The following is a 13,411-nucleotide window of genomic DNA, read 5'->3' as shown; positions in this document are numbered from 1 at the left end:
TTGTTTGTTATGGAATGTATCCTATATATATATATATGTGTGATTTTTTTTAACAAATCACATATATATATGTGTGTGATTTGTTAAACTGGGGTGATAGCTTGACAAAGTCCTCAGTGTAGGCTAAACCGTTGTACTTTTTGTTGCTATAAAGCTGCTATACAAATAATCTGAGAGTGCCTGGACTACCTTTATTTTCTGACTGATTGTATTGGGGTTTGCCAGCCCTAGGCCTGAAGCACCTGGATCATTATTTAAGAGTGCAGTCTCCTTTTTTTTTGTGTGGTTTATCTTATGCACCATGTGGTGTCACACTACAATACGACATGATGTGATCTCACACCTGAATGAGATTTGAAAACATGATATATCGGTGAAATTATGTAACACGTTTGTGTGCGTGTCTGTGTATAATTCTGTTCAGATTTCATATTTAAATGATTATATAACCATATTTTCTGCAGTATGTAATATATATATCATGTGAGGATATAAAACGTGGCTTGACAGACATAAATAGACAGCCAGGGCATTATCCATGCCCAGCCCACAAGCTTACAATCTACAAGCCCAAAAAGTAGATGCTCTGTATACATACACTTAAAATAATTATATAGGTCTGATGGGAATTATGAAGAATTTAGATGCTCTGGGTGGAGCAGTTGAGAGAGAAGTTTTATCTATAATTAGATAATAACTTATCAAATAAATACTTGAGGATTGGAAACAGCTTGATAGAATGGTCAGCTGGTAGGGCTGATTGGAGTACACATGCCAAGTAAGCGATGGTGATTAAATTATATATTATTGCATCTGATGTTGTTGCAACTTACCTGAATAGTTAACTAAATGCCACATGACATGAATACCTAACTAATTACCCATCATTTTATACCCAGGCATCTTTGATGATTTCCATACAAAGGGCCAAGAGTAGTTGCATACAGTCAGAAGATCAAGAGAAGCTTACTGTCACACACAGAACAAGTTTGTGGCTCATGCTGAGCCTTCCTGTCCCTGCAAGCTAAATGTCCATTCTGTAACAATAACCTGGAATCGATTTTACCTGGCTCCTTTGTATGTTCCGTCATATGCAGTTTGACCTAGCAGATTGGCCCCTAGAGACACCTTGGCCCCAGGATGTATCTCTAGCTCATTAAAACTTGACACCTGCTATCCTGACAGGTGGAACTGTGGAGTGTGGCTGTTCTTACATCTTTACTTCAGTCCAAAGTCTACCTCGGTGATTATCTCATGATTAGAAGACAAAGATAACCTCATTAGATGCACACTCACTCAGATCAGCCTTCATATAATTGCATACTGTATAGAATAACGTTTGATTCCGAAGATTAAAGGAACTTGCCAAAGACCACAACCACTACAGTTTGCAGTAGCTTTTAGAAAGCTATCCCTGCTAAATTAACCCCCACCCCCTTGTATTTATGGGTTTTCAACTTTGAGTTCCTCTTGGGTTCTGGAGGCTGAATCACATGGGCGTTACTAAGTTCCAGAAACACCTGTGGCTTTAGCCTAGGAAATACCATGATGATCCCTACACTAAGAGAGAGGTGGAGATATGTTATGACCTATCCCTGCATTATGTCCCCTCTTCTCTATCCGGGAAAAGAGTGCTGCTGATGCTCTTCAGGGTCTGGAATAAAATCATCGTCAGAAACAAGCACATTCTGCACAGCCAGTACCATCCCTTCCAGACAAAGCACTATTCTACTGATCTATCTCTTTATAAAAGGCAGCAGCTTGATGTAAAATAATAAAAAATGAAAAGAAAAAAAAACAAAATGCTAATATCCTACTGGCCCCTCCAACAACTGTTGAGATCTAGGGCTAAAGAGTCCCGGATCCAGGGCTTCAGCCACCCAAGAACTCCCTTAGCAATGCCTATGCTGACTTACATAGTGCTTGGTACTTGGACCACTGAAAGAGGAAGCAGTTCTTCACAAAGCACATCAATGGGAGGGAGTTTAGTCTGAGTGCTGCAAATTTAGCTTTAAAAAAAGCAACATAACTATTACTGTAAGATGTAGAGACATAGAAACATAAATGGCTGTGACGGCAGATAAGAACCATTCAGTCCATCTAGTCTGCCCAATTTTCTAGGTGCTTTTATTATTCCCTGGCCTTATATCTAGGATAGCCTTATGTAGTGGTTATGGTGTTTGAGATGTCCCTTTAAAGTAGAAGTGGATTGAGTCCCACCACGTAATATGCCACTATTACATCTATAACATGTATGTAGGGTTACATTATGTGCATCCAAATATTGGCCCCGTTATGAATCATATAAACCCGATCCTACAGTAATGCTCCAAGTGTTTCATAAATCTCTAGATAGTTGAAATGATAGCTCTTTGTCCTGTCTCTATGTAACAGAAAGCAGACTGTGATAACCAGGGCCCTTTGTGACATTATCCAACTAAAATGACAGATATGTGTATGTTTTAGTGCAGCTGTAGCTGTTCTGTGATGGCTATCAGTAAATGTATTATTTCAGTAATGGGTTTAGCAGTCTGACATGGCCTGTCCTGAACTCTTACAGATGCTCTTCAACTGCCATAACAGATGTCAGCATGAACAGTGTCCCATTCATCCTGCATGGGACCTTATGTGTCTATATTGTCCCATCCCAGGAGAGACTTGTGCTAGGATCAATCAAGGCTTGTAACTCACCCCAAGTCTTCATTTATTGCCAGTTAGCGATAAAATAAGATATTCTTCTTACGAATAAATCTGTCATCCGTAAACTTGTGGTTTGCTTCATGTTCTTGAGAAATGTAACAACAGGGTTTCATGTGCTCTGGGAATTGCTAAGACACAAATAATTCCGCTCGTCTGATGCAATCTGAGGGTGATGGTGTTTGCTCTTTTAGTGACAGCTTTAGCTTCAGCTTCAGGAATATTACGTTGAATACCATCTTTACATTTTAAGAAGAGTTGGAGCTTAACGGGTTTAAGTGGTAATGATTAAGGGCAATGATAAAAGAGGCAGGTGGTTTTAGAACCCCTGGTAGCACTTATTCTGTATGCCAAATTCTTCACTATTTAGTCATTTAAAATACATTTATTGTAAGCAGGGCTTCTTCACCTCTTGTGTCTGTTAATATTCTGTGTGGGAGTTTCTTTTTGTCAGATATCTGCATTCTAAAGTGCTGTGGTATATGTTGGTGCTAAATAAATGCTATAGTAATAATTAAAAATATAGCTTTTATTTAAAGCCTTGGGTGAGAGCTGTGTGTATACTTTGCTTTTTAGGCATATACAATGTATGTATATTATTATTAATATAATATTAGTAGTACATTCAATTTATGAATATTATATTCTTAATAAAATAATGGTGAGATAAAAAGTTGAAGAGGACATAGGATTGCTTACAATGTAATAACACGTCAGCATATACAGTGTCCTATTACTTCTCCATGGGTCTTTATGTCTATATTGCTTATTCCCAAGAGACACTTACTACTACCATGTTAGACAATGTCCTTAATGTTAGAATAGTAACATAATAATATTTTTTCACAAAGAGTATGTGTCACAATATATGTTAGTAAAATATGTCAGATATCCTGCCTATGGTCACATGGAAGGAATGTGATAGAATTTTATCGGATGTATTTCAAGACAATCAAGACAAATGTCATCAGGATGTACACACAGACATGCCCTCTGTGTTTATTGCCCTATTCATATCTTCTTTTCTGGAAAGCTCCTACATTAAAGGGATACTGTAGTGCCACTATCGCTCCCCGTGCCTTCCCGCTCCCTCGAGGCCCCCGCTCCCTCGCACCCCCCGCTCCCTGGTAAATAAAGGGTAAAAAAAAAACGTATTTACTTATCTTATCCCAGCACCGATTTCCCTCGGTGTTGGTTCGCCGCTTCGCCTCCTCTAACGCCCCACGACAAGCGAGTTCTAATGCGCATAGGAAAGCATTGAATCAGTGCTTTCCTATGGGGGAAAATGTGACGCGGGATGTCGTCATGCAGAGCGTGAGGATGTCCAGCGTCAGATACCAGGCCAAAGGTCCTTTTCAATCCAGGAAGCCCTCAAGTGGCTGGAGGCAGACTTAAAGCTGCAATGTAAACAATGTTTAACATTGCAGCACTAAGGGACACTGCACCCAGACCACTTCAATTAGCTGAAGTGGTCTGGGTGCCTATAGTGTCCCTTTAATAGAGCCGCAGGCTACCTCCAGACCCGCACCTACTGTGACCTCAACTCCCATAACTTCACTTACTCATTTCTCTATGTTATATCAACAAAAGGATTTGTGCAGATTTTAACTACTCTGTAAGTGTAGATTAACCTTCCAGAAAATCAGATTCTCCCACAATCTAAACTCCAAGAACCTAATGGTGTATTGGTAGAGCATTTTGGATCCAAAATTGTTCCCCGTGCCATTTGAATAAGTACCTAGTGGATGGCACACAAACACATCGTATTCACCAGAATACCAAAATAAATGATTTTTCAGAGCAGCCCTGCCTTCCCTAATGTGATGGACATGCTTGAGCACTGATGAGAGTGCAGGTAAGGTGTTTTGCATATTTTGTTTCGGAAATGTAAAAAAAAATAAAAAGTTGAAGGATTGGCCATTGAGCTAATTTTACATTTGAAGAATGTGTCACCAGGGTTATGCTATAAACCTAATATGGGTGTGTGTTTTTTTTTTTTTTAAAAAGGACAAGAATCTCTGTGATAGAGCATTATGTAAGAGATGACCTTATTTCATCGTGTAAGGGAACATACTTTGTTTTTTTAGTAGCAAAAAAACAACTTCAGGCACCTTGCTATTTCCCTCTGTCAATAGGAAACTGTGAGGCATTATAAAGAAAAAATAGAATATTTCAGTATGAATGCATTCTACATACCAAAGGGCAGAATATTCCATGTACTGCCTACCAACATAAAGAAATGATAGTGAATATTGTATAGCGCTACGGAGTCTGATGGCACTAAATAAATAATAATAATAATAAAAACACCCCTGTCTGTGGTACGGATTCTAATACTTTGTTTCACAACTGATTTTTAATTGTTGTTCAAACATGTTCTGGTGTAAGCCTAACTGTTAGAGATGGTAGAAAACTCTTTTTTTCTTCAAAATTGCACTATTATTTGTTTTTCTTCTTTTTTTCTCTATTTTTATGTATGCATTATCCCGACAAAGATAATATCAACAGGTTTAAAGGTTTAATTATTGAGTATTTTCTCTCCATTTGTTTTTGTATTTATTATTTTTCACTGACTTGTTTTTGTGCATGTTATGGTATGTGGGTACAGCACAAAGTGTGATGCTGCGGATAATAATTGTAATTTCTGTTTAATCATTAGAGTTAAAGATTTTTTTTTTTTAATTCTTTATTTTTGACGTGCATGAGAGTAACAGGCATTCTCGCTATGCCACAACAGCAAAAGCAAGACAAGTGTTGACATTAAGCTTAACAGTGTAGGCATATAGGCAGAACTGGGCACATTTTTGTTTGAAAATAAAGAGTGGTGCACGTTAAAAACATAGATGCGGTATAATAAAAATAACATCACGATAGAGTTAAAGATTTTTATTCAGAAGTAGCATTCTTTTTATTTTTACTTGCTCTTTTGTGTTATTTTTAGCACTTTTTATCATTTCTTGTTTCAAGGTCTTTTAGGGATGGTAGGTTGTAATAAACTTCCTGGACCTCTCAAAGAAATGTCCTTTATTAGTCAAGTAAGACTTGTGACCAGTCAGTCTTTACACTGGATACACAGTCTGAAAATAGCCAACGTAGGTCCCTGTACCTCTTGCCATATGGAACATTTTCAACAATGGCAGCACTGTGTAAAGGTCCTACAATTACAGGTGAACAAACCCCTCCCCCAAACACAGCAATACAGACACAAACCACCTGCTCTCCCTACATCTGTCACGTTAACCCCTTTCACACACGTAGTGCTGAGCGGAAAACAATGACGCTGATTAACTGTGTCCAATTAATGGATCCCTGTTTTTCAAGATGATGCTTTTTTTGCCTGCTATGAAAGGGGATACTGTGTAATGGGGTGTCAGGCTTGCTTTGGAGGAAAACTGAAAACTCTAAGGCAACTGTGTGCAAGTGTGACATTAGGGGACTTTCTTTTTTCTTATTTGTTGAAACAGGATTTTTAGCAAGTTCATTTTTGTATACTCTCAGCCCACCCTTTAAAAAGCCATTGAACCATGATCTGTCATTTATATTTTTTTTATATGATAGATTGTCTCCATAGAAACTGCAGCAGTCTATAGTTCTGCCAGTTTGTGATCCAAGGAATTTTTAATTATTATTATTATTTATCTACTTATTTTGACATATTGAGATCGGAAGAAAATTGGAAATTTAAGTCTTGTATTTTAACCACTCTAAGTTTAGGTAAACATCTTATTACTGCAACAGTCCTGACATATAATTGATGTTTTTGGTTACTCTAGACCTAGGCAGTGGGTAGTCCAGTGCTTAAAGGGGACCTGTCATGTCCCAATCAATTTATGTTCATTAGATAGAGCATAAGATTTTATATATACATTGTGCTAGCAGTTTTGCTAGCAAATGTTTAGATTAGGAGAATACGTTTTTTTAAATAGTTTTTTTTTCTACCAGCTGTCAGGTAATGCCTTGGTGCCAAGGCATTGGCTGATAAGGGATAGCAGAAAAGACCTTCCACAGGAGGTCCCTCTGCTCTCCACCCATAGCAACCGCAACGCATGCTCTGTGGTTGCTATAAAAATTCACCAGCTGGCACTTCTAGACTGGCTAGGGAGTATAGGAACGGAGTGACGTTGGGTTCCTCCATTCCAACGCCGGTACATTGGCAGCGAAGCCAGCGTGCCAACATCACTGAGGAGATTTGCTCTGCTTGAGAATGTGTCCCAAGCAGGGCAAATCAAAGAAGAGACCAGACATAGCGGAGGTGGAGAGGAGGACAGCCCCGAGGTGGGTGTTACACGAATAGTAGGACAGAGAAAAAGTGAGTACATTTCTATATTTCACATTGAACGCACAATGTATCTTTCTGATATATGGTTTATTCAATGTATATGGGGACAATTTCAGGTCATTTCATGTTTTTGTTACAGGTTCACTTTAAACAGTCATGAATCTTGCTGGTTCTCCCTCCTTTTTTTTCTGTGAACTTCTAAGGAATATAAATTGAATTACAAATTTAATGCCACAAAAAGTGACATAGAAACTTTGTCAATCAGCTACGTTTTAGTTTTGGCTATTTTATCCTACAATCACAATTCACAGTTTAGTGAATAATCCTGTTAAGCTTAATCCTCTGCGTAAAGGTGTGATGCCACTGACTGTATCTGGGGAAAACTTTAAGATACAGTAAAAGCTGGCAGAAAATAAACCACAAAATGAAATACATAAATCTGTATCTATAGTGTAAAATGTAAAACAAACCCTATCAGACCCCATAAAAAAATGAACTGTTAAAATGAAGAAATACACCAGGTATCATCAATAAAAAGATATTTTCACAACGTGCAACTTGCAGGAGAACATTTTAGACCAAATGAGCCAAAATTAAAATACAGCTGGTTTGGCGTTTTTCCTTTCTCCAATTGAGCTCTTTCGGCCTTAAATGTGTAATTAATTCTGAATTGATGATAAAATCCCTAATGTTAACATTTTTAGAGAATAACTTTAAATATTAGTGTTTTTTAACCTAAGCCGGACTCTGGCTGTTTAACTTTGTCTTTTTAACTAGCCTTTAACTGTGCATTCTAACAAGTAAAAGGACAATCTCTTTTACAATCAATGTGCTGTACATTGTCTGCCACTATTAAGCATTATCAGACAAACACACACTGCGACATTACGCAGGAGCTCAGCCACGCGTCCTGTTTACTGCATTTGGCTGTGGGATCAGGTTTCTCAGAGGAACATAAATTCAAAATAATCATGTAAATGCAAATAGATCGACATCCCTTTTCAGAATCTGATTAAAAGAGAACTTTAAAAAAAAAAAAGATTTTAACCCCTCAAGGGCACGATTCCCTTTTATTCAAGAAGTTTGGTCCTTAAGGGGTTAAGAAAGACAGAAAAAAAGAGAATCACATTATTTTTTTTATGTTTATAGAACAGCCAAACATTTTGTTCTCATATAATGTAATCAGCACAGAGAATCTTTACAGGAATTACTTTTTTAATGAAAAAAAAATCTATATTTAACACGGATACCATCAGAGAACATACATTGTAATTTACGAATAATATAGTATTTGGTATAATTTTCAGTTTTTCAATAAAAAAAACAATAACAATAGAAATACATTAGTATGTGCATTAAAGTAATGGCAATCCACAGCCCTTCTGAGTTTGGCCGCGTTCAAATATAACAGTGAGCATGCAATGGTACTTCACCCTTAACTTCAGTGAGTAAACTACAGACACTTGGCATTGCCCGGGTTGCTATGACGCAGCTTATAGTGTTTACTATGCACTTGGAAACACGTAGAACATGACCCATCAGCTTAAACATGCATTTTCAATAGTGCTTAAGTCCCCTCACTTTTCGGGCTCCACCTTTGCAGAATTCGGGGATTTCAATGGCCCAGAGTGAATGGAAGGCATTCTCACCAATATTTCTGAGACTGAAACATCGAGGCTGTCACTAAAAAAAAACACATTTCAAATCCGAAATTCAATATCCACAATTTACAGAGGTTTAATCACTAAACATGGAAATTATGTTTGGAATTTAAATTTTAGGACAAAATTGGTTAATTTCCATCTATTCCTATTTTAGTGGCTAATTAATAAGCCCCTGATTAATGGACTGACACAGTCACTGTTCCGGCATTAACTGAAAGACAGTGGACATCATGTACCTAAACTACTCGTTTAAAGTGTTTGAAGGATACATTTCCATCTAAAACATTTCTACTACATAGCTGCTTTGCTAAAGCTCATATAATTGGTTCTGGCCATACAATACACCAATCCTTAAAGTAACTTTGAAGATTCAAAACTACACATCTCCTAAAATAAGGTGGCAATGCACCAAAGAACAAAAATGATACCATGATATTCTAAAAGTCGGAGATCCACTGCTTTAAACCAGGATTCTCCAAACTCTGGCCCTCCAGATGTTGCTGATCTACAACTCCAGTAATTATTTTCATGAAACAGATAAGAGAAGGCGCTCAGGCGGCGTGGAGTTATGCATTATTACTCGTTCATTATAGGAAATTATAGCATGATTGTTATCACCATCCGCGCGATACAGGACACAAAATCCATATACATACTCTGCCTTGTGTATGGTCACTAATTATTTCATCTGAATGAATTCCTGTAGAATTTACCTCTGGTCATTTTTAAAGTTCTGCCCACAAGCTTAACATATATTGGGGCTGAGAACTGTAAAACAAAAGGCGATATAAAGAGAAAGACTGTAGATATTATGGAAATATGAGTGTATGGAATTATTGAAATTATTTTACTCCTCATAAAGATATTAAGTAAAGGGCTTGAAAGAGCCAATCAACAAAACAAAACAATGGAATTGTAAGATGAACAAAGTGGATTAGGGTTTTTGAGGCTTTCAGAGTGAGGTTGAAAGATCTGCAGAGGGGAGATAAGTTTTGATATCATCAACACAAAAGTGGCATTAAAATCCAAATACCTTTATAAGGTTTGATAAGGACCAAATAAAGGTCTGTACCATCGTTAACCGTCAATCGTAATCCAAATACCTTTATAAGGTTTGATAAGGACCAAATAAAGGTCTGTACCATCGTTAACCGTCAATCGTAATCCAAATACCTTTATAAGGTTTGATAAGGACCAAATGAGGTCTGTACCATCGTTAGCCGTTAATCATAATCCCAATACCTTTATAAGGTTTGATAAGGACCAAATAAAGGTCTGTACCATCGTTAACCGTCAATCGTAATCCAAATACCTCTATAAGGTTTGATAAGGATCAAATGAGGTCTGTACCATCGTTAGCCGTTAATCATAATCCCAATACCTTTATAAGGTTTGATAAGGACCAAATAAAGGTCTGTACCATCATTAACCGTCAATCGTAATCCAAATACCTTTATAAGGTTTGATAAGGACCAAATGAGGTCTGTACCATCGTTAACCGTTAATAATAATCCAAATACCTTTATAAGGTATAATAAGAACCAAATAAAGGTCTGTACCATCATTAACCATTAATCGTAATCCAAATACCTTCATAAGGTTTGATAAGGACCAAATGAGGTCTGTACCATCGTTAACCGTTAATCATAATCCAAATACCTTTATAAGGTTTGATAAGGACCAATTAAAGGTCTGTACCATCGTTAACCATTAATCATAATTCGAATACCTTTATAAGGTATAATAAGAACCAAATAAAGGTCTGTATCATCGTTAGCCATTAATCATAATCCAAATACCTTTATAAGGTTTGATAAGGACCAATTAAAGGTCTGTACCATTGTTAACCATGAAAAACCGTGACACAAGATAGATTTAGATGGATTATTCAAGATATAGGGCTGTTGGATTAAGGTTTTTTTCAGTTAGCAGGTGATAGGATATTTATTTTAAAGACTTCACATTGAAGAGGTCAAAAGACAAACAGCCTATAGATGGATAAATGGTCAGAATGGTGGAGAAGGTTATACAAGAGATTGTATATACTCCTCTCCAGTAATGTAGAGACAAAAAGAACATAGGAACAACGAGATAAGTGAGAAGATTTTGTTAATTGGATTTTAAATAGGGAACAGGTGTCAGTTAATATAGCAGGGGCATAAAAAAGGCAACTATATGCCTTCAGTGAAAGTGAGGACATTAGTGTAAACAAGTACATTTACATCTGTGGTACAAGAGTAATTTAATTGCTCACCAGGGGCTCTGGCAAACAGTTTATTTCACAGGTGGTAAGAACAGGCCTTGACTTGTTTAGCACAGACATACTTCCATTGGACTAGCTGAAGACCCGGGTACACAAGATTTGCCAACATGATACCACTGATCCTAGGGGCCTAAATCAAGAAAGAAATTTAAAAAAAACAATGATCCCAAAGGAACCTGTCTCATCGATGATGTCTCGAACCTATCTACGTAAAAGGGTAATCAAAATTTAGAACCCACCAGGTTGCTCTGGAACTGGCTCCCTAACAATACATTACAGAGTAATAATAACGCATGCACTGAGAGAAGAAATCTGGACATCTGGTGAGGGTGTTAAACCCCATTGGAGATTTATTGATTTCATTATTATGTCTAAGGGTCCATGATAGAAGAGTCTGTCCAGACTGGTGAGTGACTTAGATACAAGTTCTAAGAGAGAGATGGATGTTTATGATCCTCTCACCCACACAGTGAAATGGGATGGTTTCCACGAGTATTCTAAATAAAGTGTTTCCTCCGTCTCAGATTCTGCTGTGTACCATATTTCTAGATTGCAACTCCTATCATCCTAAACCGCATGCAGGCCTGCCTCAAGGTTACTTACACAGCACCAAACTAACAAATAAAAATGTGGTATGCAAGGACAGATTTTTATTTATTTTTTTAGATTATTAACTGATTTATTCCAAATTGCATGCTAGTAACACACATTGAAGACTATGCATTAAAATATGAATAGTAAAGAGCTGGAATTTCAAATCTTAAGTCAAAACACCCAAACAGGAATAGTTCTTAAATTCAGCCATATTTTCAGTTCAAGTCACTTAAGCCTAAAATATAAAATGTCATAGTCAAATATCCACAAATCCCTAGTTTAGAGAGTAATCTCAACTGTTTGAGTATTTATTGGCACTCTCATTTTAAATACAATATAGATTCACAGTATTTGCATAAATCACACGTATTTGCATACAGTGAAATTCCATAAAATTGAGAGAGAAAAAACAGCAATCCACGTGCATAAATTTGAGATATTTTTAGGTTAAAATAACTTTTTAAGAACCACACGGATGTGTCAATACTCCTTTTTAAGAACCACACGGATGTGTCAATACTCCATCATCTTCTGCTCAGTGGGTTATGGACCGATCGGGTGATAATACGGATTTCTGAACTCCGATCTGAAATGTAGCTGAATTACAACTCAAACGAATCTCACGATGGACGAGCATGTTCGTTTTTGATTCATTAATCAGATTCTGCCATCCCATCCCAAAAAAATAGATGATTGGTGGGAAAAAAGATAGTTGATGGCTAAGAGACTCTCACTAAATAGTGATTTTATTGACAGATCACATGAGAAGAGAAATGAAGGACCAGCAGTATAAAAAAAAATCGATATTTATATATTATGTATAGATAAATATATAAGTATATAAATATAGATTTATTTTTTTATTGCCCCATCTCTTATTTTTTCTATTGGTTACTTTTTCTCACTTGGTCCTATCAATGTACCGCAAAATACATACATAATTATTATAACCTAATTATTTGTGAACATGCATAATAATTATCTGTGAACTAAATGGAGGGGACATGCTCCTATTACCGTATATACTCGAGTATAAGTCGAGTTTTTCAGCACATTTTTTGTGCTGAAAACCCCCCACTCGTCTTATACTGGAGTCACTGTCTGTATTATGGCAACTTACATTGCCATAATACAGACAAGGACCGCCGGGCTCATTACAAGCCCGGCGGTCCTGTTGGGGGCTGGCAGCGAGCTGTAACTTACCTTTCCTGCTGCTCATGTCAGCTCCCTTCTCTCTCCTCCATTCCGTTCAGCTCCCTTCTCCTCCACTGTAAGTCTCGCGAGAGCCGCGGGGTCAGAGCATTGCCATGGGTTACCGTGGCAACGCTCCGCGCGGCACTCAGACCACGAGACTTACAGTGGAGGAGAAGAGAGCTGACCGGAACGCAGGAGAAGGGAGCTAACAGGAGCTGCAGGAAAGGTAAGTTACAGCTCGCTGCCAGCTCCCCTCCTACACAGCCCATCCACTGGACCACCAGGGAATGAGAGCCCCCTCCCTGGCCATCAAGCAGGGAGGGGGGACGAAAATAAGATTAAATAATAAAAAAAATACTATTACAAAAATATATATATATATTAAAATAAAAAAATTAAAAAATTAAAATTAAAAAATCAAAAATAATAAAAATGCCCTCCCTCCACCCAGTTCACATACACTACACACACACACTACACACACACACACACACACACACACACAAACACACACTCATACAAACACACACTCTGCATTATACACACACTCATACAAACACACACTCTGCATTATATACACACACACTCATACAAACACACACTCTGCATTATATACACACACACTCATACAAACACACACACTGCATTATATACACACACACTCATACAAACACACACTCTGCATTATATACACACACTCATACAAACACACACACTCAT

This window comes from Pelobates fuscus, chromosome 2 (assembly GCF_036172605.1).
Source record: "Pelobates fuscus isolate aPelFus1 chromosome 2, aPelFus1.pri, whole genome shotgun sequence".
Lineage (NCBI taxonomy): Eukaryota > Metazoa > Chordata > Amphibia > Anura > Pelobatidae > Pelobates > Pelobates fuscus.
Note: the sequence above shows the minus strand (reverse complement) of the source record.